Source organism: Muscardinus avellanarius (assembly GCF_963383645.1).
Source record: "Muscardinus avellanarius genome assembly, chromosome: 1".
NCBI classification, from domain to species: Eukaryota; Metazoa; Chordata; class Mammalia; order Rodentia; family Gliridae; genus Muscardinus; species Muscardinus avellanarius.
In genome coordinates this window covers 52657666-52682920 of record NC_137786.1, presented here as the reverse complement: position 1 = coordinate 52682920, position 25255 = coordinate 52657666, and positions in this window count along the sequence as shown.

Here is a 25255-nt window from a genome sequence, read left to right as displayed (position 1 = left end):
AAGATAAATTTTCAGTCATGAAACAAAGAGGAGGAACCCACACAGAACCAAGATGCCTCCTTGAATTAAGGGAGTAGAGAGTCTGAGACAAGGCACAAAAAGTTCACAGGGCACAGTGCCAGAGAGGAGATTGTTATTTAGAGAACTCTAATAATGAGATTTCAGAGGGTCACTCTCAAGTGTTTTGCTGAGTTCTGGTCAACATGTGAAGAAACTGACAAAAAAAGAGAAACCCTAAACAAAAAAGAAATCCCCTTAAACCACAGAAAAGTATTTTATACATATCAGCCAGAATAGTAACTCTTAGAACACATAGAACATCCAGTTTATTAATAAGAATGGTTTTGCCTCCAAAATAGAGCAAACATAGTCTGATAATTACTGTCCCTCTAGTTTAATTTAAAATATTTTAAAGCAATATTTGGAAAGATACGTTTCTCAATAACTGTATTCCAGATTGTTGGGCCAATAGCTAAATTTTAGCTGACTGAGGTCAATATTGGCTGCAGCTCTTGGCTGACAGCTTAGAGGCCGAGCAAAGGATTTTATTATTTTGCCTAAGTATGAAAGATAATTCTTATTAGCAATTAATACAGCTCTTAGTAACAATCAATACAGGTTCAATGCCTCCTCTTTTTGATTTTCTGACACCCATCAGGCCAAAGGAAATGGGGATGAAGAAAGTCAATCAAGCTACTTCCGTGCTGAGGGGTTGAGTGGGGCTCCAGCTTTGAGGGTGCTAGGAAGTCACTTGGGAAGGTTAGATCAGCTGATGTTTGAGGTGTCCATGTTGTCCAAGAGGTCCCGACAGATGTTCACCTTGGATATTATCTGGAGCATCATCTGGAACTTGATGGCTTTAATTCTGTTGAAGACAAACAACCACACAGTTTGGTAACCAAGGGCCAAATATAAGTGTGACTAGAATGGCCTCCAGAGGTCTCAAAGGAAGTAGACGTAATAGAAACTTACTGTAAGCCTTTTAACTAAGTTTTATATAAAACCATCTTTATCACATATGCAAATATTTTTAATAAATTTTATGTTTTTACAAATATTTTACAAACACTGCAACTTGCCTCAACTCTGTGAATTTTATCATAGTCCTTTCTTTTCCCATTTGGGACAATCTTAGTATAACCCTTTCTTTTTACAAAATGCTTTCTTATTTAAAAAAAATTTTTTTTCTATCCTTTTTCCACCAAAAACTTTCACACCCACACAGTTTCCACATCTCTCTATTTTTTACATACAAGATGACCCCAAAGCAATGTCACTTTACAACATTGTTTTTACACCAACAATTTATAAACCCATTAAATAGACTCAGGTATTAGTTTAGATCATATGCAGTGAAGAGCATTTTAAAGCATTACTCACATTTTACATTTATTTAACTTAATTGAATTATAATTACCACAAAAAGTTAAGACATCAAGTAATCACTAGTGTCTTAAGACATTTGCTTTTCTGCCAAAGGGGGGAAAATTAAGGCAATGCGTATTGTATTTTATTTACATTATATCTCTATTTTAACAAAGGAGTTGGAGTCTCTGGCATAATTAAGAATGGGAAAGCCGGGCGTGGTGGTACACACTTGTAATCCCAGCATTTGGGAGGCTGAGACAGGAGGATTGCAGTTCACAGACAGCCTCAGCTACTTAGTGAGGCCCTCTGCAACCTGTTTCAAAATAAAGAATAAAAAATTGGGTAGGGGGTGTAGCTCAGAGGTCAAATGCCTCTGGTTTCCATCCCCAGACCTGCAAAAAAAAAAAAAAAGGGGGTGGGGGGAGAAGTGGAGATCAAAACCCAGGAGCAGACTGGTTTTTGAGTAAAAAAGTATTCTGAGGCTGGCTGGAAATGCCCCAAACTGTTACTATATAAGAGGATCTTGGATTAGGAAAGCATGGTAAAGCAGAAAACCTGGCAGCTGTATCCACTGAAAACAGGACAGCTTGTGAGACCACCCTTCGTTACCCAAGGTTTCTCAGTCCTAATCCAGGTGTGAGAACCTGAAGAGGCCGCCCTAGGGCCCATCACTGGGGGGCGTGGATTCGAGGACCCCCAGATCCAGAGGGATCTGGGGACACTCAGACTTCCAGCGACCCCCCTCTGCATTTTGTGCAAGGTCCTGGAGGGCTTTTGTAGCTTCCCGATCAAGGGCACTGGCTTTTGAAATTTTCTGGCTTTCCATACCTGAAGCAGACTTGAGCCTGGGTTTTCATGGTGGTTGGCATGCACCTGTACTGGGGTTTCTGTGGAATTGGAATTTAGACATAAGGCCACTGGGATTTCCCCATGCTGTTCTTTTCTTCTGTTTCTCCCTTTCCAAGTCTCTATTATAGTAGACAGTTAGCAGCTTGTACTAATTGTTCTAGCTTGTATTTTCCCAGATCTTATGTCAGCTTTTGGTTTCTTCCTTATAACTGGCACAGATTGTGTTAAAAACTCTGAGAATGGCCTCCCCTTCTACCAAGTCTGGAGTTAGGTTAGTGAATTTTATCATAGCCTCCTTTCGTTTTTCTAAAAAGGGCATAGGAGTCTCATTGGGGTTTTGATGTATGGCTGCTAATTGGCTATAATTGAGGGGCTTAACCTTAGATCACTTTAATCTCTCCTGTGTGCAGTACAGATAATGATTTCTGTCCCATTAATTTGGGGGGGATGATGAGGTCTCACTTGGGATCAGTGAATGGTACTGTCTGCTCCCCTGTGGAACATGCCACCTATCATTTGAGTCCTTGTATGAGGAGGTAGCAAAATAATCATGACCCACCACTCTAGCCTCTTTATATACTTGCTCTCTAATGAAGTCAGGGTCTGCTCAAGAAGTAATTTAACATCTCTCCAGGTAAGATCATATGAAGAGCTAGGTAATTTGAATGACTTTATGTATTGATCAATGTCAGTAGTATAGCTCCCAAGATCTCTTTTAATTTATTATAGCTCTGCTAGCAAGAATGGCTGATGGACCAGTTTGAATTCGGTTCTTCCTTTCCCTACTGATATGAGAGGAAACATTCCTCTTTTCTCCCTTAGCCCTGGATGCTGTTCTTCAGTATGTGGCACCTCTTGGGTCTCCTGATTATCAGGGGTGGTACCATGATGATCACTGTTTTGGTGTGATTCCTTGGGTGATTAGAGGGAGCTCTTTCGGGTCTGTGGCTCCTACAGTGCCATCATCTTGTTTTTCTGGACTAATTAACCTTTAGATTTTGTCTTAGCCAAAGCTGCCAAAAGTATCTCAACTCTGCAATCTTTAAATAAATTTGGGTGATCCTGGAGGTAAAAGAGCAGCTGAAGATAAGCTATCTCTATTTGCCCTCCTTTTTACAAAATAAATCTAATTGCTGGATGGTGTTATAATTCAAGCTTCCCTGAGATGGCCAAGTCTCTGTCCCCCAGTGAGTACTGTGGCCATACTTGAGTGCAGGAAAAAAAAAGAGCTTTTTTCTTAGAGTTTTGGGATCAAATTTTTGTCCAATTTTGGAGAACACATGCGAATGGAGATCTGGCTTCCACTTTAGTTTGCTAGGATCCCATCTAAGAGAGAGAGGGTGTAACTGGGTGGTGCACAGAAGGTCGCCCTCCTTCCTTATACTTTGTGAAACTGAGTGGCTCAGCCAGGAGCGTCCAGTTGGGAAACTGTGTGTGTGTGGACTTCATGAGAGTGGCCTCACTGCCCACTGGGGAAGGTTTCTATGGGCTTGAGGCATTGCCAGTCTTGCCCCTGTCCCACATCCACCCCTCCCTGCCTTTTTCATGTCCTCTCTCTATCTGGATGAGGCTCCCTACAGCCTTGTTTGTACCCTAGGTATTTTTGATATCTCCAATTAAGAAAAACATTAATTCCCCAAACACTCTCATAATCCACAGATAAATAGTGACCATTAAAGGCAAATCCTGAGTGTGGAAGGATCCTATTTCTCATTAATTTGCCTCACTGAGAATGTGCCACAACTTAGGTAGGGATAAAACATCCAAGGCTCACATGAGTGCTGAAACAGACACGGATGGGTGCTCTTCTTTTCCAGTTTCTATCCTAAGGCCTTTTTGGTGCATACACATGCAGGGTTTATTTAGATGACAGCAGAGGGGAACCCAGGAACTAGAGAACAGATGTCCCTGTAACCTCCAATACAGAGTATATGTACAGTAGGGGCATGGATTTTTAAATGTATGGTCACTCATTGGGACTTATAAGACAATAGTGGGTTTCCCCACAACCCCAATATAGATCTTGACACGGATCTAGCTGCACTTAACAAAAACATAAGCAACATGAGCCGTTACTTCGAAAGGCGTGAGGCTTCCAAGTCTCTATTTGTTTGCTTATGAGTTCATATAGTAAACTTGAGAAGGGTCTGGAGTCCCTTCTTGTCTCCTACTCGAGTTAAAGGGGAATTTTCCTCGCTCCTGGAGAGTCTGCCATAGTTAAGCTGTAGCAGGGGGGTCTCCACGATCACAGAGAGCCCATTGGCACTGGTTACCCAGTCATCTGCCAGGATCCAATCACGTTTTGGGGAGGGTCACTAACCTTCAAGATGCAGTGGCATTAGGCCACTGTCAGCTGGAGCCCTGCTGTTGGGTGCCAAAACTGTAATGGTGTGGTATGGCGACATGAGTTTAGAAAAAAATAACCAGAACTAACTATAATGCTGCAAGTTGAAGCAATTTTATTATTACAAAGGTAGAAAGAAGGAGCAGAACAATAAAGCACTGCATCAGAGGGATGCAGTACAGTGCCCTGAAAATAAGACACTCTATAAATATGTTCTAATGTGATATTGAACATATTCCTGAAACAAACAATAAAATATATAAAAAGTGACATTTTTAGCAATCAGAGAAATACTAATAAAAATTATACCAGATTCCATCTAACTCCAGTTAGAACAGCAATCAGCAAGAATTCAAACAATAATAAATGCTGGCAAGGATGTGAAGAAATATGAACACGTATACACTATTGGTGGGATTGTAAATTATTATAAATACTATGGAGATGAGTATAAAATTTTCTCAGATGAAGAATGAAATAACCTTATGATCCAACTATACTACACCTCGGTGTATTTCCAAGATAATTAAAATCAGAATACTGCATCAATACATGAATATCTGTTTATGGAAGCATAAGTGACATTAGCCAAATTATAGAATCAATGAAGATGTTCATCAACAGATGAATGGATGAAGAAAATGTGTTATATAAACACAATAGAATTTTAATCAGCCATAAAGAAGAACAAACATTATTTGCAGGAAAATGGATGCAAGTAGGGAATAATATAGTGGGTGAGATCAGCTAGTTTCAAAAAGTCAAAGGTTATGTTTTCTCTCATATGTAGAAACTAGAAAATAGGAAGCAAAAGGAAGTTCAGATAAATAAGGAGAGAAACCAGTAGAATAATGAAAGAGTACTGGGAGAAGGAGGTGGGAAGGGAAAAATGATAACTGATGAAGAAAATCACTTAAATAATACTATTTCTATATAGGAAGTTATTATTCCCAATCTATTATGTATGGGGGTGGATCAGGATGGGCCCCAGAGGGAAACACACCAAGTTCTCTGCCTATGTACATATGTTCATGTCACTTTGAAATTCAATATGATATATAATTACATTACAGCAATAAAAAGTACGAAAAATTCCCCCCAAAAAGAAAACATAGTGAGAAAGTATATTTTAGAACTTAAAAATCAAAACACAAAACTTACTAGATGAGTCAATAGCAGTATAGAAGTAAGAGAGAAAGAATTAGTGTAATTTAAACTAGATCAATAGAAATGATCAAATCTGAGCCACAGAAATATAATACTATTCTTTTTCCTTGTAAAAAAAAAAACAGGGAAACAAGTTGGGCGTGGTGGCACACGCTTGTAATCCCAGTATTTGAGAGGCTGAGACCAGAGTATCACGGTTCGTGGACAGCCTCAACTACTTACTTAGTGAGGCCCTCTGCAAGTCAGACCCTGTTTCAAAATATATAATAAAAAATAGGACAGGCGGTGTAGCTCAGAGGTCAAATCCTCCTGGGTTCCATCCCCAGACCCGCAAAAAAAAAAAAAAAAAAAAAAGGAAAAAAGAATTGAGCCTCAGGGGTATGTGGGACAGAAGTAAAAAATCTAACCTCATGGTTATTAGAATCTTGGAAAGGAAAAATATTAGGGTGAAGAATAAATAATAATTTTTTTCAAATCTGATGAAAGATAAACTATATACAGAATCAAGAAACTGAGGAAATCACAAATGGAAACAAGGCAAAGAAATATATACTTGGACATCTAACAATCAAGCTTCAGAATATAAAGAAAAAGAGAAAATATGAAAAACAACCAGTGGAAAATTCTCACATTATTCATAATGGTAACGACAATTGGACATCCTGAGAATTATTCACCAGAAACATTTTTAAATACTGAAAGAAAAGTCCTGTGAGCATAGAAATTTTGGGCCAGTGAAAATATTACTGCAGGATAAAAGTGACATAAAGGCATTTTCAGATGAAAAAATGTTTTTATCAGGTGACCTGCTCTAAAAAATTGAACAAAGAAAACATTTTAGGCAGAATAATAAGAGGAAACCTGAAATATCAGGAATGAAGAACAAAAACAGAAAGTCTAAATATGGGCTTAAATGTCAGAGGCTAGTCTTCTCATCTTGAGTTTTTTAAATTGTAATTGATCAATAAAAACAAATTAGCGATTACAAAGCAAAAATACAATAATATTGCTTTCATATTTACCAATGTGGTTAATTTTACAAGTGTTCTTTGAACATATATCTGAGATATTGTCTAGAATATTCTTTCATTTCTCCTGAAAGAGTCAGATAGGAACCATTTCTGATACAGCAGACTTACTAGCATAAAACTCCTTCAGCTTTAGTTTACCTTCGAATGTCTTAATTTCTCAGTTGTTAAGGACAGTTTTGCTAGATATCAAATTGTTAGTTAACGGTTTTGTATCTCAGCACTTCAGATATGTCATCCACTTCCCTTTGGCTTTCATGGCTTCAGCTGTTATCTTTCTGGAGAACCCTAGCATGTGATTCATCAGTCCTCTTTGGCTGTTTAAGGATTCTTTCTGTTCTTGGCTTTTAACTGTTTGATTAAAATATGTTTTATTGTGGACCATTTTTTCTTTATCCTTCTTGGAGTTCATTGAGTTTTTTGAATGTGTACAGATCCATGTCTCTTATCAAGTTTGGGGAATTTCCAGACATTGGTTATTTAGATACTATCTCTGCCTCCTTTTCCTTCTAGAATTCCCATTATATTTATGTTGGTATGCCTGATCGTTTTTCCTAAGAGTCACATTAAATAGAATCCACTCCAAAACTGTCATGTCTTAGTGAAGGAACAGCTTTCTTGCAATAGAGATGACCGACCATATGGATAAGGACAAAGGCCTCAGTGTCCCCACAGTCTCAGAGTGCTGTTCACATTACGATGTTAGAATAATAGAGAACGATGGAAAGAGCCTGGATTCTCCATGACACTACAAGGCTGACAAATTAGCTCTTTTCTGCTTCCTAGATTTTAGCGCTGTTAGGTTTCCCATCACATGCAGGAGAAGTAATATATTACATATAAGATAAAATTACCTACAAACTCCCTGCTGGTGATTTATTGAAAAAAAGAGTAGTATGAACTTTTTTTTTTTTTTTTTTTGGCAGTACTGGGGATGGAACCCAGGGGCATTTATCTCTGAGCGACACCCCTAGCTCTATATACTTTTATTTTTTATTTTGAAACAGGGTCTCATTGAGTTGCAAAGGGCCTCACTAAAGTAGCCAAGGCTATCCTCAAACTGTGATCCTTCTGTCTTATCCTCCCAAATGCTGGAAATACAAGTGTGTGCCACCATGCCTGGCTAGTATAAACTTTCTTAATGGAACAAATACTGGATCTAAAACCTTCAGCGTTCTATGGCCAGTATTAGTATCTCTGTTTGAGAACTTTTCATAGAATTTCTGAAAGCTTCCTTCCCATTCTCAGAGCAAGTGAGAAATGGCAAGAAATCAATGCTCACTAAAAATGCCCTCCACCAGTGACTTTCAGAAATCACTTTATACACACTTTTATTGAGGCTTAGCGAGATAGAAAATACATGATTTTTTATGAAAAATAAGACTAATAACCCTAGGTGTTTACAGACTTCATTACTTTCATCAATGATTCATCTAGTAGAAAGTATTTAATAATATATATATATATATATATATATATATATATATATATATATATATATATATATATATATATATGGTGGTACTGGGGTTCCTGGAAACCCTTCTACCTCCAGGCTATACTTTCAGACCTATTTTTTTTTATACTTTTATTTGGAAACAGGGTCTCCTAAGCCAGTGAGCCTGACTACGAACCTGCGCTATACTCCTGTCTCCGCCTCCCAAGCACGGGTATTGCAAGTGTGTGCCACCACGCCTGGCAGAAAGTAGATGCATTTTAAAATACTATGTATGGAGAGAAACTAGAAATGTTTCCAATGATTTCATTTGAGGTAGAAATAGTACGTACCAAGTCTTCTTTTTGGAAAAAATAAAATGAAGAAATAGATTTTTAAGAAAAATACAAGAAATAGAAATTATAGATGAGCAAATAAAGTGACATAACTGAAGAAGATGGGAGGAGGAAAGGGAAATTCCCTAATGTATGTACATTCACAGACATATCAAAGTCAGTCACTAAACCAAACATGAGAAGGAGGGAGGTGGGAGGGAATGGGTGGGAACTGGGTGAGGGCTAATTGGGTGATGTGTTCATGTATGCCTCTACTATCTTGTACTCTATTAAGATTTAAGACTAAAATGCACCAAGAAAAAAATTTAAAAAATACAATATATAACATATGAAAAAAGAGAGACATAAGTAGACATAAATATATCTGGCTTTTAAAAAAATCAAGCTGATCTCTTGCAAGCTCTGATTTCACAAATTTTTTTTTGGGGGGGTGGTTCCCAGGGGAAATTGTTTATATACATTATGCCTAAACTAAATCTCAATGCTCCATGAAGTGCAACTCTCATGGATGCGCAAACAAGTTTCTATGTCACTGTATCATCCCTGTTGCCCAATTTGCAATCTTAAGGGTCCTTAAGAGCCTCTAATAATTTTCAGTACAACTTATGTGCCATCTACAGTAGCATTAATGAGCACAGCCCCACTAACTCTTCAATGTGTGGCTGTTTCTATTCTGGGAAATGGTTCTACGACTAATAAATTAGACTCAGTACACAATAGCTGACCCTATGTAGTCCATCCATTAAACCCAAATGGCTTCTCTAAGGAATTCTAACCATTTAAAAATCTCTCTGGTAAAAGCACAAAAGGAACAGCAAACCACTTTAGTCTAATATAAGTCATGGTAGGACGAGTGTTGGAAAATAAGAATGCTTGAATTTTAAAATCATATGATGGGATAATGGGTGTTTTCTAATAAGTGTGTGTGTGTGTGTGTGTGTGTGTGTGTGTGTGTGTGTTGCTAGAGATTGAACTCAGAGGTGTTCTAATTCTGAGCTATACCCCAACTGTATTTTTTTAATAATTTTGAAACAGGGTCTCAATACATTGTGGAGAGCCTCACTAGTTGCTAAGGCTGGCCATAAGCCTTCAATTCTCCTGTCTCACCTTCTAAGTACTAGGATTACAGGTTTGCACAACTGTACCCAGCTTGTGTGTTTAAGTTGATATTTGATGTTTATATTATATAGAAAGATTATCGCATTTCTGAGTCTCACTAAGAAAAAGGAATTAATTAAAAAGAAGTCTATGCTCATTATCGATAACAAAATCATGACCCAGGGCTTGCTTTATTTATGGTAAGACAGATAGCATTTTCTAGAACCAATATCAAGGTAAATGTAGATATAATAGATGTGATAATAAATATATGACACATTTTTATGATAATAAGAGAGGTTTCAAATGAAAAAGTATTTTCCTGCTGATGGAAACATGGACTACTTTAGATGAGATGGTACTCAGATTTATGATATAAATTAAAGTCTTGATATTATCCAAAGTACTGAAAATTTGTTTTCCCCTTCTATATAGTCTTTCATTATTTATAGTGATTATTACTTTTGTTTCCCAGATTGAGTTGACCTCAAAGCCTGATCATTTTAAGGCTATAAAATTAGTCAGACCCTCTCTTTTCAACAGAAAAAAGCTCTGCCCCATTCCATGTTTTATGTCTTCTTTGTTTTACTTGTATTTCTTAAGAAATTTTCTCAAGAACACTGAGTGAGAAGTAACTTTACTGAATACTTTTTCAGATCTAAAATATATTTTGTCTTGTGTTTACATAAGCATTTTGGAATGAAATTTTAAATAAAAACTGGACATGGAAGCATGTGCTTATTTTACCAGTACTTGGCAGGCTAAAGCAGGAGGATCTCAGCCTTGAAGCCAGTATACAATAATTTAATGAGATTGTGTTTCAAAATGAAAAGGGTCAGGGATCAAGCTCAGATGTAGAGCACTCCTGGGTTTAATTCCTAGTACCTAAACACATGAGTAAATAAATTTCCAAGTTAAAAATTAATTTCCTCTCAAAAACTTAAGATATGTTTAATTGACTTCAAATATCCAATTCTGTCGGTGACAAATCAATCTGACTGACATTCTTTTTGGTTATGGTTTTTTCTTGTTTCTGGTAGTTTATATCAAACGTTGAGTTTATAAAGCATGACAATTTATTGAAGATATAATTATTTTTAATCATCCTATTTTAAACATATAAGCCCATTTTAATTTGAAGACTTATATCCATTAGCTATAGAATTTTTTTTTATTTTGTACTGGGGACTGAACCCAGGAGCATTCTACCTCCAAGCGGCTATTTCTTTCCCCATTTTTTTCTCCTCCCCTATCCTTTATTTCTTTCCTTCTCATCATCGTCGTTGTCGTCGTCGTCCTCCCTCCTCCTCCTCCTCCTCCTCCTCCTCCTCCTCCTCCTCCTCCTTCTTCTCCTCCTCCTCTCTCTCTTCTTCCTCTCTCTCTCCTCTTCCTGGCTGCCTTGAATTAAGCACTAAGCATCTTCCTGCTACCACAACACTACCTCATAATATTCTGATTCATCTCTGGCCCGGAGCAATGGAGCTCGTCAGCCATGGAGTGAAACCTCTAATGTCATGAGCTAAAATAAATCTTTTCCTTTTCTACATTGTTCTTGACAGAAAGATAACACAATGCAAAACTAGAAAAATCACAAATTTTAAGAGCAAACTCTTTAAAAAGAAAAAGTAACAAATACCAATGCACAAATTTGTTTTACTTTCATAGAACACACACACATCAGGTGACCAGAGAGATCACAAGAAGGAAAGAACTTGGCACTTTGTCTCAAGGTTTGTTGTTCAGGAGATGTACTAAAACCTAAAAATTGGTATCTTGAGACCGAAGTTCTTCTTAGTGAAGTTAAGATAGAAAGAAAATATTTGAGATTTAACCATCCCAGATAAGCATGATAATTCTAATACTTGGGAGGCTGACAGAAGAATCACAGGTTCAAGGCCAATCTCAGCAATTTAGCAAGACCTTTCAGAATAAAAAATAGGGTTTGAAGTCTGTCCTAGAGGAAGATTACCCTTGGGTTCAATTCCCAGTGCCCCTCCCAAAAAGATTAATCCCAATATACCCTGATTTACTTTTTTCATTTACAAAATGGACACAATTTTAGAAATTTGATGATTGACCTGCATGCTTCTGAGATTCTCAAAGGTCCTTCATTATTTTAACCCTAGATTTTGTGAATAATTTTTTGATTTTCATATTTTATTATGGAATCCTTCACTGAACATTCTGCCAATTTTTATTAGGCCTACAATGTTCCTACTTATATTATCTTAAGGTTTTAACAGATATATACCCTTATGAAGAGACTCAAAACAAATGTTGATTTGAGCCTTTTTTGTGAAAGGGCTTAGGAAAATAATATAAGGACATATAAGTTCTATTCATTGAGCATTTCAGAATTAATTTCTTAGGAATATAAATGGTGAATATGGCACTTGAAATTCTTGAAAATGTTCTGAACTTTCCAACTCAAGTAGACAGTCCACAGGTAGTCTTGGTGCAATTTATTTTTAGAGCTTTGATATTATTCTTTAATTGAAACCAGAACAACAACAACAAAAAAAAACCCTTTCATTTGTATAATACCTAGTCATATCTATATCAGAAGAGAGGTATGTAAAATAAGAAAAGTAGGTGGGTAGAACTGATTAGTGTTTTCATTATCAGATTTATCTCCCTGACTTATAACACCAACTGGTACTGTCTGAAAAGAATCTGAGGCAGTTTTAATATAGGTGATTACATTTTTAAAAATCACCCCTTAGATGTACTTTTCTGTTTTGAGTCCTTATTCAGAGAATAGTCCACATGAACTGATTATAGGTCACATTTTAGAGTCCCTATAGCTTTTCATGAATATATTCTAAAGGAGAGATTCAAGTGTAAAATGAAAACATTAGACTATCCGTCTTCTCCATGGTTCCCAGTTCACACTTGAGTCAACTGAAGACAGGAGTTGTGATTCTCTCCTGAATCTGAGGATGTGGTTTTGAGATTAAAGTACATTAAATTTAGGATTTTATATCATGGCACTAATTTTGAAGCCTGGTACAGAGGAGAAAGAATAAGAGCACAAGAGAGAAATATTTTCAAGACTTCAGCTAGAATTAGGACATTGCCATAGAAATCAATAGCAAGAGAGTAGAGGGAGCAGACACATTGGTGAATAAACAACCTCTTTATTTCCATTAAAAGCCTTCAATCATACACTATCCCAAAGCATATTAAGATGCTGTTTGGAAATGACCTGAGGAAGGATACAAACAATTTAGGGAAGTATGTTGGTGAAAAAATTATGTGCCTTAAAGGGCTATTTAGGAAAAAATTTAAGTTGGTGGGATTACACTGAAACTCGTTTTCTTCTTCTTTCCCACAAGCAGGTAGGAGTTTGTGAGCTCTCTCTTCCTGGTTATGTTTTCCCTGTATATATGAATTAAAGTGAGTTGTTTTCTAACTTCACTTCTCCATGAATATTTGATTTGGTATTTTCATGTTGTTTTGAGGATGTGACACCATGCTATTCCCTGTATGCAAGGCTTTAAAATATTTTGCATAGCAATATAATTTCCATTTTACAGAACCTAAATTATGTCTGCTAAGTAAATATTTCTAAATCATTTGAACTCGTGCCAATGACAAATTTAAGTGAACCTGTCCTACCTTGCATAAATAACTCTCATTCAACCTTCTACGTAAGTCATCTCCAGTTAATTGGAAAGGTTAATGCTACTCCCAATAGACACGTAAATTACCTTTCTATTCTGAAGTTATATTAAAAACTAGGAAGATGGACACTTAGCAGTTATATCAATTGATCAAAATAAAATTTACATGAAAAATAGCTTGGACTTACTTATTAACCAGATTTAATGTAATGTAAATCTGCTTAGCACCATAGTCAGCATGTGCTAGACTTGATTTCATATTTTCACTCATTGTATCTTTAAATAGGATTTAATTTTATTAGCTATAGGGAGATGATTCAGGTTCAAAGGTCAATAATATCTGTATTCAGATTGTACCAAGTGTATAATGTCAGAAAGCTAAACTGAAAAAAAAATTCTCCCAAACTCTTTATACAGTACAGAAACAGAATTCTCTGGGAGCAGAGAAAGTTTAGCAGATAGCAGGGCTCTAAATTTCATATCAGGATTCAGGAAATTAAACCAGAACATGATCTGATTAACTTAGAAAAAAATTCAAATAAAAAGTAAATTAAGGTACAGAAAAATCAGGAGGATTATTATTATTTTACTGGTTTGGAGGTCAGTAGAAATTCTTCAGAAAACTGAGAATGCAAACTACCATATAATGCAGCTAAACCATCCCTTGCTATCTTTCCAAAGAAAATGAGATCAGAATACTAGTTATCCATGAACATATATGTTTATAGCAGCATGATTCCTAATAGCCAAATTATGGGACTAACTTAGATGTCTATCATCAGATGTATGATTTACAAAAATTATTAGATATATTCACAATGGAATTCTACTCAGTAATAAAGAACAAAATTTAGTCATTTGCTGGAAAATGGATAGACTGAGAATATTAAGATTAGCCAGTCACAGAAAGTGAAGGGTCATATGTTTTCTCTCATATGCAGAAGATAATGAGTAATTGGAATAAAAGAGATGTTTAGGTAATGGACAAGAAACCACAGTGGAGCAATAGAAGTGGTCCAGGAGAGAGTGATGGTGGGGGAGGTGAATTAACAAAGGAAGCACTTCCAATGACATCATGTAAATATATGAGAATACCAATGCCAATCTCAATCATGTTTGGGGAAAGGGATGGAGTAGAGAGGGAGCTGAAGGGAAGTTTACCAAGTGAACAAAGAGTCTCTCAAAAATTCTAGTCTCTATCGTCCCCACACAGCCCCTATTTCCTCTTGTATTTCAAGTCTATTGAATCCCTGTATTTGCTCCTTCCAGAAAAGGAAAAATAAGAAAAGGAGTCTCTTACATCCATCATGTCACTATTGCTCTGAACTATTATGTGAGACCACAATGCACCAATAAAAAGTAATAATTTTTATTATATAACATGTCATTTGCAAAATTGATTATGTTTAGGACAATGGACCATACTAAGTAAATAAAATAAACATATTTATAGAATGCTATAAAATATAAAATTGTATATATAATATGATACCAATTATACAAAATATCTAAAGGAAATCTTTAAGTATTAACTATTACCTCTAAAGATTAGAATTGCATATAATTTAAAAATAGTATTATAATTTTGTTTCCAAAAATTTTTACAATGATCACTTATTGTAGTACATATAAAATGATATTTAAAAGTGATGGATACGTTTGAAATGGATTGTGGTGATGGTTTCATGAGCATATATCGATTCCCTAGTTTATCAGTTGTATATACTAAACATACAGCTTTTTCTGAGTTATAATAAAGTGGTTTAAACATTCACACAAATGATGTTAATAACAAAAATCACTCCAAAGTTAAAAACTTTTCTCTTTATTTGTTCTTATAATACTTTTGTGATCTATATCTTTAGCTTTGCTAACCTAAGAATATCTACACTGAGAACCCAAATTCCCTTGAAATTACCAGAATGACAGGTTTTCTCTACTTTCTTTATAACTCTCGGTAAAGATAATGCAGAAGTCTATTTTCTAAAACTTATTTGTCAGCATTTTCAGTGACTCTCTTTAGGAGTTTCATAATATTGGCTGTGGGAAGCAGGGAGAAAACAGTTTATTATATACTATTTGTACTAAATTTTTTCATTATTATAATGAAAAATGAAGCAAAAGAAATGTTCCTTAATTATTTTTCTTTGTAGTCTTAATTCTTCAGTGTCAAAATAAATTTATTCTTTAAAAATATCAGTGTACCAATTACATCATTTACAGGTAAATAGATGGAACTGGAGGACATTATGCTAAGTGAGATTATTCAGTCACAAAAAAATAAGAAATCAGATGCTCTCATAGGAAGAACTCTAGAGGAAGGAGATACTATAGATGAGCAAATGAGGTGACCTGAGGGGATGGGATGGGGGAAGAGGGAAATTCTTTAATGTACATGATGTACTTTAACAAACATATCAAAGTCAATCATAAACCAAGCATGAGAAGGAGGGAATTGGGTGAAAATTGGGTAAGGGCTAATTGGGTGATGTGTGCATGTATGTCTCCACCATCTTGTATCTCATTGAGATGTATGACTACAATGCACCAATACAAATTTTTTAAAAATCAGTGTATATCTTAAATAGAAAACAATTATTCAATAGCACCTTATCATTTAAAAATTTTTCAGATATATTTTCTGTAGCCTGAATGAAATATGGTCCACAGAATTTTCATTGTGGAAATAGAATATTTGTACTAGGTTTAATAGTTATCATCCCAAATGGCTTTGGATACAAGTGACATTTAAAGAGTTTTTAGAGAAAGTAACTTTCTGAATGAGTGTATTTTATTAATTGTTGTCTGGGTATATTAGTGAGACAGAGTAGGAATTTGTAATGCTATGTAATCTGAAAGCATGTCTCTTGATGGTCTTAGGGCTATGAAACCCTGAAGTTGAAAGATCCAACATAATGAAATTACTTGCTAATCTTAATGCAGTATATTCTTCTGTGAATCTATGTTAATATCAATTTGTATCAGTTATCTACTCCAAAATCAGCTAGATCCTAAAACTAAACAATCATATGTAGGATTTATATTATTTTATGCTGTTTTTCCCTTCCTACTTATTATCACTAAACTTCTAGCATGGAACATACCAGCCATAAGTCTTCAGTTAGTAAGCTCTCTTGCCTTTGAATTTTATTACAGTCTTGAACACAGCTTGTGGAACACAGGGAAATGTAAAATTTATAAATGAAAAGTATATAAATTTATGCACTTGTAAAAACAAGTCAGCAATAAAAGTAGATCGTGTTTCTTTTGAAGGGGAATGCAATGATGTGGTAATGTGTACTATAGTCCAAATTAAATGCTAAAAGTGACTTATCTCTCAAGATTTTGAAACCTGCCTCTTCTAGCAGTGCAAGTAAATATGTAACTAAAAACTTATCTATTTTGTGTGTGATGCAACCTTGTCTTTTTTAGGTTTTTAATTTTAATAATTTTATTGTTGCATTGTAAACCCCTCCACCGCTCTATTAATCTCAAGTCCCTTTTTATTTTATTTATGTATGGCGATTATATATCGTGAGGTCCAATATGTTAAAAACATGCATGTACACCTTTGTGTCCTTCCTTTTACAACCTATCCCATTCCTCTTCCCTCTCTCCCTACATGAACTAGCAAGATTAATACCCTCATGTATTGCTCTAATGTTGTATTATTTGAATTGTTTCCTTCAACAGTCCTCCCTCTTTCCTCTCCTTATTCCCACCTCTTACTCACTTCAACTATTCTATAGATCTATGTTTTCATAATTTAAAGTCCCATATGTTTTCCATTTTCTCTCTAGCACCCACATATGAGAAAAAAAAACATAATCCTTAACTTAGATTTTACTTAGCATAATATTCTCTGGTCTACTTTCCTGAATATCATGTAATTTGTTCTTCTTTATGTATGTATACCACATATTTTCTTTACCTATTGATTTGTTGACAGACACCTAGGTTGATTACATAATTGAACTATTGTGAATTCTGCTGCTATGAACATAAATGTACATGTATTGTTATAGTAATCTGACTTTAATTCTTTTGGAAAGACACTGAGGAGTGGTATAGTGGGTTGTATGGTGGTTCCATATCTAGTCTTTTGTGGAACCTCCATAAAATCTCCATAGTGGTTTTATTAATTATAATCTCAACAAAAATGTCTGAGTTTGTTTCCTTGCATACTTTCCGGCATTTATTATGTGTATGCATGATGATTGTCATTCTAACTGGTTAGATGGCATTTCAGTATAGTTTTGATTTGCATTTCCCTGATTGCTAATGATGTTGAGGTTTTTTTTTATCTTCTTTGAGAAGCAACTATTTAGTTCAATTGTCCATTGTGTGTGTGTGTGTGTGTGTGTGTGTGTGTGTGTGTGTGTGTGTTATTTATATATTCTAAGTATTAGTTCTCTATCAGAAATATCTGGTAAAGATTTTCTTCAATTCCGTAGGCTCTCTCTTCAGATTATTGAGTTATTATTTTGCTATATAGAAGCTCTTTACTTTGCCATTCAATTTATTGATTTTTGGTTTTATTTTCAGAGCTTTGGGGATCTTACTGAGGAAATCTCTATAAGTGCCTATATGTTGGAGAGTCAGTCCTATGTTTTCTTTTAGTAGTTAAAGTCTCTGGTCTAATTTCTAGATCTTTGTTCTTTTTTTTTAAAGTTTTTACTGGTGGACTGTAGTCATACATCTTAATGGGGTACAAGATGGTGGAGACATACATGTATATACATCACCCAGTTAGCCCTTACCCAATTCCTGCCCAATTCCCTCCTCCTCCCTCCTTCTCATGCTTGGCTTAGTGATTGACTTTGATATGTTTGTTAAAGTAAATCATGTGCATTAGAGAATTTCCCTCTTTCCCCTCCTATCCCCTCTGGTCACCTTATTTTCTCATCAACAGACTCTCCTTCTTCCTCTAGAGTTCCTCCTATAACCCATTTCTCCCTAGCTTTCTATCTTGATTTGACACTTTTGCAAAGTGAAAGAGGAGGTCTAATTTCATTCCTCTTGATATGAATAACCAGTTTCCCTAGTACCATTCGTGGAAAAGCTATATTTTCTCCAGTATATTATTTACCTATTTGTCAAAAACCAGCCTCTATAAGTGTGAGGATTGTATCTTCTACTATATTTTATTTGTTGATATGCCTGTTTTGAGTCAATATCATGCTTCTTTTGTCCTGTAGCTCTATAGTATTGAAATCTGGTATGGTCATGCTTATAGCATGGTTATTATTACTCAGGATTGCTTTGGCTATTCTGGTTCTGTTGCTCTTCTAAGTTTCTTTAGAGGTTTTATTTTCATGTTTCTGCTTTTGGAAAAAAGACATTATTTTGTTTTCTCTTTTCTAGCTGAAACATAAATTTCCAGGTGGTGTGAATTTAATTATTTACTTAAAATATGAATTATGTTGAGAAAGCAAATAAACTGAGATCCTCCTGTCTCAGCCTCCCAAGGACTGAGATTACAAGTGTGTTGTGCTCTCATTCTTAATGCTAACTAATTTTCTTATATTCAGAACATCCCATTAAGTCTACTTAAGGAGCTCTGATATCATTTCCCATTTTACCTACCTCTCAAATCCCTCATCCTATTGATATTTCACTCACTCTTAGAGCTTGAACATAGAAAATTTAATATTTTAAAATATATTTTCATTAAATGTTCTAAAACTTACATCTTCTTAATCCTTATCACTGCAGTATATTACTAATATTTTCTAATTTTTTATAATCAGGAATATTTTGTGTATGTTTTCCCCTTTGGCCAGAATTATACTTTGGAGAAGGGAAGCTTGAGAAACATAACCTGCCTTTTAAGGGAATATAGGAATTTCTTTTGAAAAGTTATTTTTACAGTAAGGTTAGCTACCTGACAAGAGAATTATTGACATGTGCTCTTTTAGTTTTAGTATGCGATGATTTTCAGGCACTTGGCTAGTTCTGGGTCATAGTAAAAAGAAATACAAATTAATAAGAGAGATTCAAGTAGAATAAGGGAAGGGAATTTAGGGAAGGAGTATGAAAGGGGTAAAATGAGACCTGATGAAGAAAACAGTTTATATAATAGTATTTACATACATGAAATGATCAATACCAATCTCAATATCTACTGGGAGGGGAGTAAGCAGAGTGGGATCCAGACAGAAATTCACCAAGTGCTGTGATTTTTAAATCACTCTGAATCTTTTTATGATGTATAATTACAATGTTCAAATAAAAAGTATATTAAGAAAAAGTATATAGTCTAGGGAATACATAGAAACATGCATAAAGAATTACAAACTTTGATAACACTATGAAGAAAATGTGCAGTGTTGAAAGTATATATACCACAGAAGTACAAATTAGACTTGTAAGTCAATAAGTAATACTAAGATTCCTGTGGCTCTAGACCATATTTATCTCTGCACTTCCTGAGTTTACCATTGATTTTCAGATATTGCTATTTTTCTAGTATGTCAAAAAAGTCTTGGCCTATAATTGCAAAAAAAAAAAAAAGACAAAATGGTTGAATAGCTCCTTAATAAAAGGCTCACTTCAGAAATCAATTTGGCTAGAGGGCTTTGTCAGTATGATTACAAACCATGAACTGAGTATGTATTAAAGTAAGGTCAGTACACACATAACTATTTGACTTGTATTCTATCCATCCCCAAATCATTTCCACCTGTCATTATTGGAGCAGCTTATCCAGGCCATTAAATAACAGTGTATAATACCTTTTATCCTTCTGGATAATGAATTTCATTCTGGCTGCCTGAGGCTGCACTAAGAATAGCACTAAAATTTCAGGAACTATGTGTACTTGGGAAAGTAGTAAATGGCTCAAAAGAATAAAAATGAGGACATTTCTAGAGTCAAAAGCAGAGGAACTTGGGTTTGTAAAAGTTTGGGTATGGAAGAATGAGTTAGCTTGATAGGTAAAATAGTTTTGGGTTAAAAATATTGCTAATTACCTCTGACTCAGAATCAAAGTTGCAGTTTGATATTTCAGAAATATAATAAGAGGAGGCAGAATCAAGATCTGAAAAGTATCAGTGGGATTGAATTTTTGTTTCATGTTACACCTGACTTCCTTGGTCACTTGGAGTCTTAATTTTGTTTACATTCACAAAATAGAGATAATAATTTGCTATTACAATCAGGGTTGATGGCAATTTTATGTAAAATTATGACTGTAAATTTAATCTTATAAATAACTAGACAAATTAAAATTTAAACTGTGATAAGTATAAATTGAGCCACAAGACAAGTAGCAATATAAACATATAAAAATCATAGAGTACGTTTTCTGACCACAGTAGACCTAAATAAAAAATAACAAATCATTAATAAAATGAATAAGGATTATAATTAAATAGTACACAAATAAGTATGGGCTATATATTAAATAACAATAAATGTACACCGGGAGTGGTGGCACACGCTTGTAATCCCTGCACTTGGGAGGTGGAGACAGGAGGATCACGCTGGTTCGGAGCCAGCCTTGCTGGCTTAAGAGACCCTGTTTCCAAATAAAAATATAAAATAGGTCTGGGAGTGTAGCCCGGAGGTAGAAGGGTTTCTAGGAACCCCAGTACCGCCAAAAAAAAAAAAAAAGATAAATGTAATTAAATCAGTGCTTAGAGCTAAATATACAACTTTAAATGCTTAAGTTAGAGGATCTAAAACCATTGACCTAAAACTCCATCTTATAAAGCTATAAAACAGAAAGTAAATTTAAAGTAGACTAATAGGTAAATAAATTAACAACAAAAACATTGGACAGATAATAGATTACACTAATAATGTCAAAAGAGGAGAGCAATTGATAATTATCTAGATAGACTTATAAAATGAAGAGAGAAAACATAACACCATCACGCATGAAGAGTAATTTATCACCACAGATCCTTCAGAGCTTAAAGGAAAATAATAATAAATTACTATGAAAAACTTTACATCAACAAATTTGAGAACTTACATGAAATGGACAAATTTGTTAAATTGAACTTATCAAAATTGACACAAAAAACTACAATCTAAATAGCTCTATTGGAACTTTCTAACAGGTTTGAAACTCTTCTTTCTCTGTTCTTCAGCAGGAATGTTACTTTTCTCTATCTCCTTCCTGCTCAGATGAAAAATATTTTTCCAGTGTCTTCCTCTGTTCTTCAGGAAAAATATATCTTTTGGATTCTAATAGCTATTTCTAGATAAGGGAATGACTCATTAGACTTTCTAATTATTTTTCTTTAGACTTATCCCAGGGTATCTGTTGACATACAGATAACAGTAGCCCTGCATCAGAAAAGCAGACCATCTGAAAATTGTAGTCACAGAGTGCCTGCCTATCTAATATGCTACTCTTCAAATCACCTGAAACCCCTAAGAAAGAGGGTCTTCTCAACAGGATGAAATCCTCCATCTTCCAACTTGCTGATTTGTTACCAATAAAGCTCTTCCCTCTCTGTCATTCTAGCTCTGGAGTAATTGGCTTCATTGAGCAGCAGTAGAACTGGATCTTTCCTAGTTATACTGCACTCATTGAAGAAACTGAATTTGTTATGTGTCCCCATGAGCACATTTATAGAAGTAATGCCAATATTATGCACATATTTTCACAAATAAAAAAGGAAAAGATTCACTGCCCAACCTGTTTATGAGCCCAGCCCAACATAATATTTTGAACTGAAAAAGATACTACAAAATAAAATCAAGACTAATATTCCTCATGAATATAAACACAAAAACATAAAATTGTTAACATATCATATATAACATTGGTGCTTTCAATCTGCAGATTCTACACTTGCAGCTTCAATCACCCACAGATTGAAAATATTTGGAAAAATTAGTTTCTGTCATTGACATATGTACCTTTTTTTCTTGTTCCCTAAAAATGTAAGTCCATTGATGGTAGCTAGTGTACCATTTTGTTGGAGGATAGTCATATTGGGGATGGCTCTGTGTATTTTTACAGTATGACAACTACTGACATAACATTTACATTGCAAAAGGTGTTATGAGTAATTTATGGATGATTTAAAGTATACAAGAAGATGTGCATGTATTATATGCAAATACTGTATTGTTTTATGTAAGAGACTTCATCTGTAGATTTTATATTTCAAGCAAAAGCCCATGAATACTGAGGGACAACTAAATATATAAAATGTTTAACTTTTAAAAATCAAATAAATGTACTGTATTAATATAGAAGAAAAACTGCATTTTCATTTTAGTTTAAGGAGAAAAAAATTTGAAGCAACACCCATGCAAATGCTCAGTAAATTTGAAATTAAAACAAACAAAAAACAACTACTTTTGGTTCTTAGTCTGGTGTATAAGAAGCTTGGAAGTCACCATTTCATCCTGATGCATACACTGAACCAACTGATAAGCAACCACTCTTCTTCCACTACCCAGAGAAGGGAAATCACAGGCCAAGCTCTTCCCACTCCACCCACACAGTGGAGACAGACTATGTATAGAAAACTGGCCAGAGTAGAAACCACCATCGGGTTCAATAGGAGGGCAGGGAAACCTCCACAATTATTGAACGATCTTTGGAAGCTCAGTCACTGTAGTTAAATATGAGAGTCGAAATCCCTAGGAAGCCCCATCATTCAAGTGCCCACACACAACCTCGAGAGTCCTACCTAGATTTTTACAAGTAAGTTTGGAGGAAAAAAAAAATTATGCTTCTGGTTAGGGGCAGGGCATTTTGAGTTATATCTCCAGCATTTTCTTTCTTTTTTCCCATTTTTACACTCTTACTCACACTTAGTAGCTTCCTATGATAATGCAGTTCAGTGAGAGTGGCATGCATGCGCAGAGCACATGCTGAGTATTCCCTTGGCTCCCTCCCCATACGAGATATTGAGATTGGCATTGGTATCCCCACGTATGTCCATAATGTCAGTGGAAATATTTTCTTCATTAATTATCCTCTCTCACTCTCCCCAAAACCACCTCCTTTGCCCCACTGGTATTTCTCCATTATCTAAAGAGTGCCCTGTAATAGCTACTCTCAGAAAGTGAAGGACCATATATTTTCTCTCATATGGAAGCTAGAAAGAAACTGAAAAAGAAATCAAACATTCAGGTAAGATACCAGTAAAATGGTAGAAGGGGATATGGGGAAGGAGATTGGGTAGGGAGGAAGAAGATCTGATTAAGGAATCAGTTCTCTTTCCTTTTTTTTTTTTTGTACTGGCAATTGAGCCCTGGGGCATTCTATCTCAGAGCTACATCCCCAGCCCTATTTTTATTCTTCATTTTGAGACAGAGTCTCACTAAGTTGCAAAGTGCCTCACTAAGTAGCTGAGGCTGGCTGCAGACCTGTGATCCTCCTGTCTAAACCTACTGAGTTGTGGGATTACAAGTGTGTGCCACCATGCCTGGCTTTACCAATTTCAATATTATGAATGAGAAGGAGGAGGAGCAAGGAGCAGGACAGGATCCAGAAAGAAATGCACTGGTGGCTATGCACATGCATTTTTTTATCAAAATAAATTTTAATATACATGTTTATAATGCACCAATAAAATCTTATTTTATAAAAAAGACTGCCTTCAAAGGAATTTATCAGAACCTAACCTACTGGAATTTTTATCAACATTTAACCAACCCAAAGAAAGGAAAATATCCAATTCTAGCCTCTTTAACCATTCTATTATACCAAATGAGAAATACTTGTAAAGAGTACAAGCTGATTAAAAAACTGAGAACTAATCACAGGGTTACAGAAAACTTCACATCTGTACACAGCTTACCACCACATTATTAGGAACTCGATACCTTTTACTCAATATATTGTCTCCATCTTTCTAACGAAAGTGAAGAGTTAATTCTCAAAAGCAAAAAAAAAAAAAAACATTCTTGGAAGAGAAAGCATCAGAACAAAGTTCAGGTATGGGAGGATACTACAATTATTAGACTAAGAACTTAAACCAATGATGATTAATACACATAAGAACTCTTAAGGGAAAAAAAATAGCATGCAAGAATACATGGGAAATGTGAACAGAGAGCTAAAAATTAAAAAAAAATCCTATAACTCTACAACAGAAATGATTAATGTCCTTGAATTTATGTATTTATTTATTTATTTATTTATTTATTTATTTTTTATTTATTTTTGCGGGTCTGGTGAATTGAACCCAGAGGCATTTGACTTCCGAGCTACACCCCCTGCCCAATTTTTTATTCTATTTATTTATTTATTTATTTATTTATTTATTTATTTATTTTTGTGGTACTGGGGTTTCTGGAAACCCTTCTACCTCCGGGCTACACTCCCAGATACCTATTTTATATTTTTATTTGGAAACAGGGTCTCTTAAGCCAGCGAGGCCGGCTTCGAACCTGCGTGATCCTTCTGTGTCTGCCTCCCAAGCGCAGGGATTACAAGCGTGCGCCACCACGCCCAGCTTTTATTCTTTATTTTGAAACAGGATCTCACTGAGTTGCAGAGGGCCTCACTAAATAGCTGAGGCTGTCTGCGACTGTGATCCTCTGGTCTCAGTCTTCTGAATGCTGGGATTACAAGCGTGGGCCACCACACCTGGCTCCTTGAATTTATTAGTAGACTAGCTATTGAGGAAAAGCTATCAAACCATAAAAAATAGAAAGGACTTTTAAATGTACCTACTAATCTGAAGCAAATCAGAAACCAATTTTAAAATGCTATATACTCAATAACTTCAACTATATAATATTCTGTAAAAGGCAAAAGTATAAAAGCAGTGGAAAGATCTGTATCTGTTACAGAGGAGGCAGAGATGAGTGGGTGGAGCATAGAGTACTTTTAAGACAGTAAAGCCATTCTGTATAAAACTATATTGGTAAATATTCATTATGTCTGTCTAAACCCACTGATTGTACATTACAAATGAACTCTAATGTAAAATGTACTTTGGATGATAGTGATGTGTAAAAGAGAGCACATTGCTGGTAAGTAATGAGTGGGAATGGTTGTGTGTGTGTGA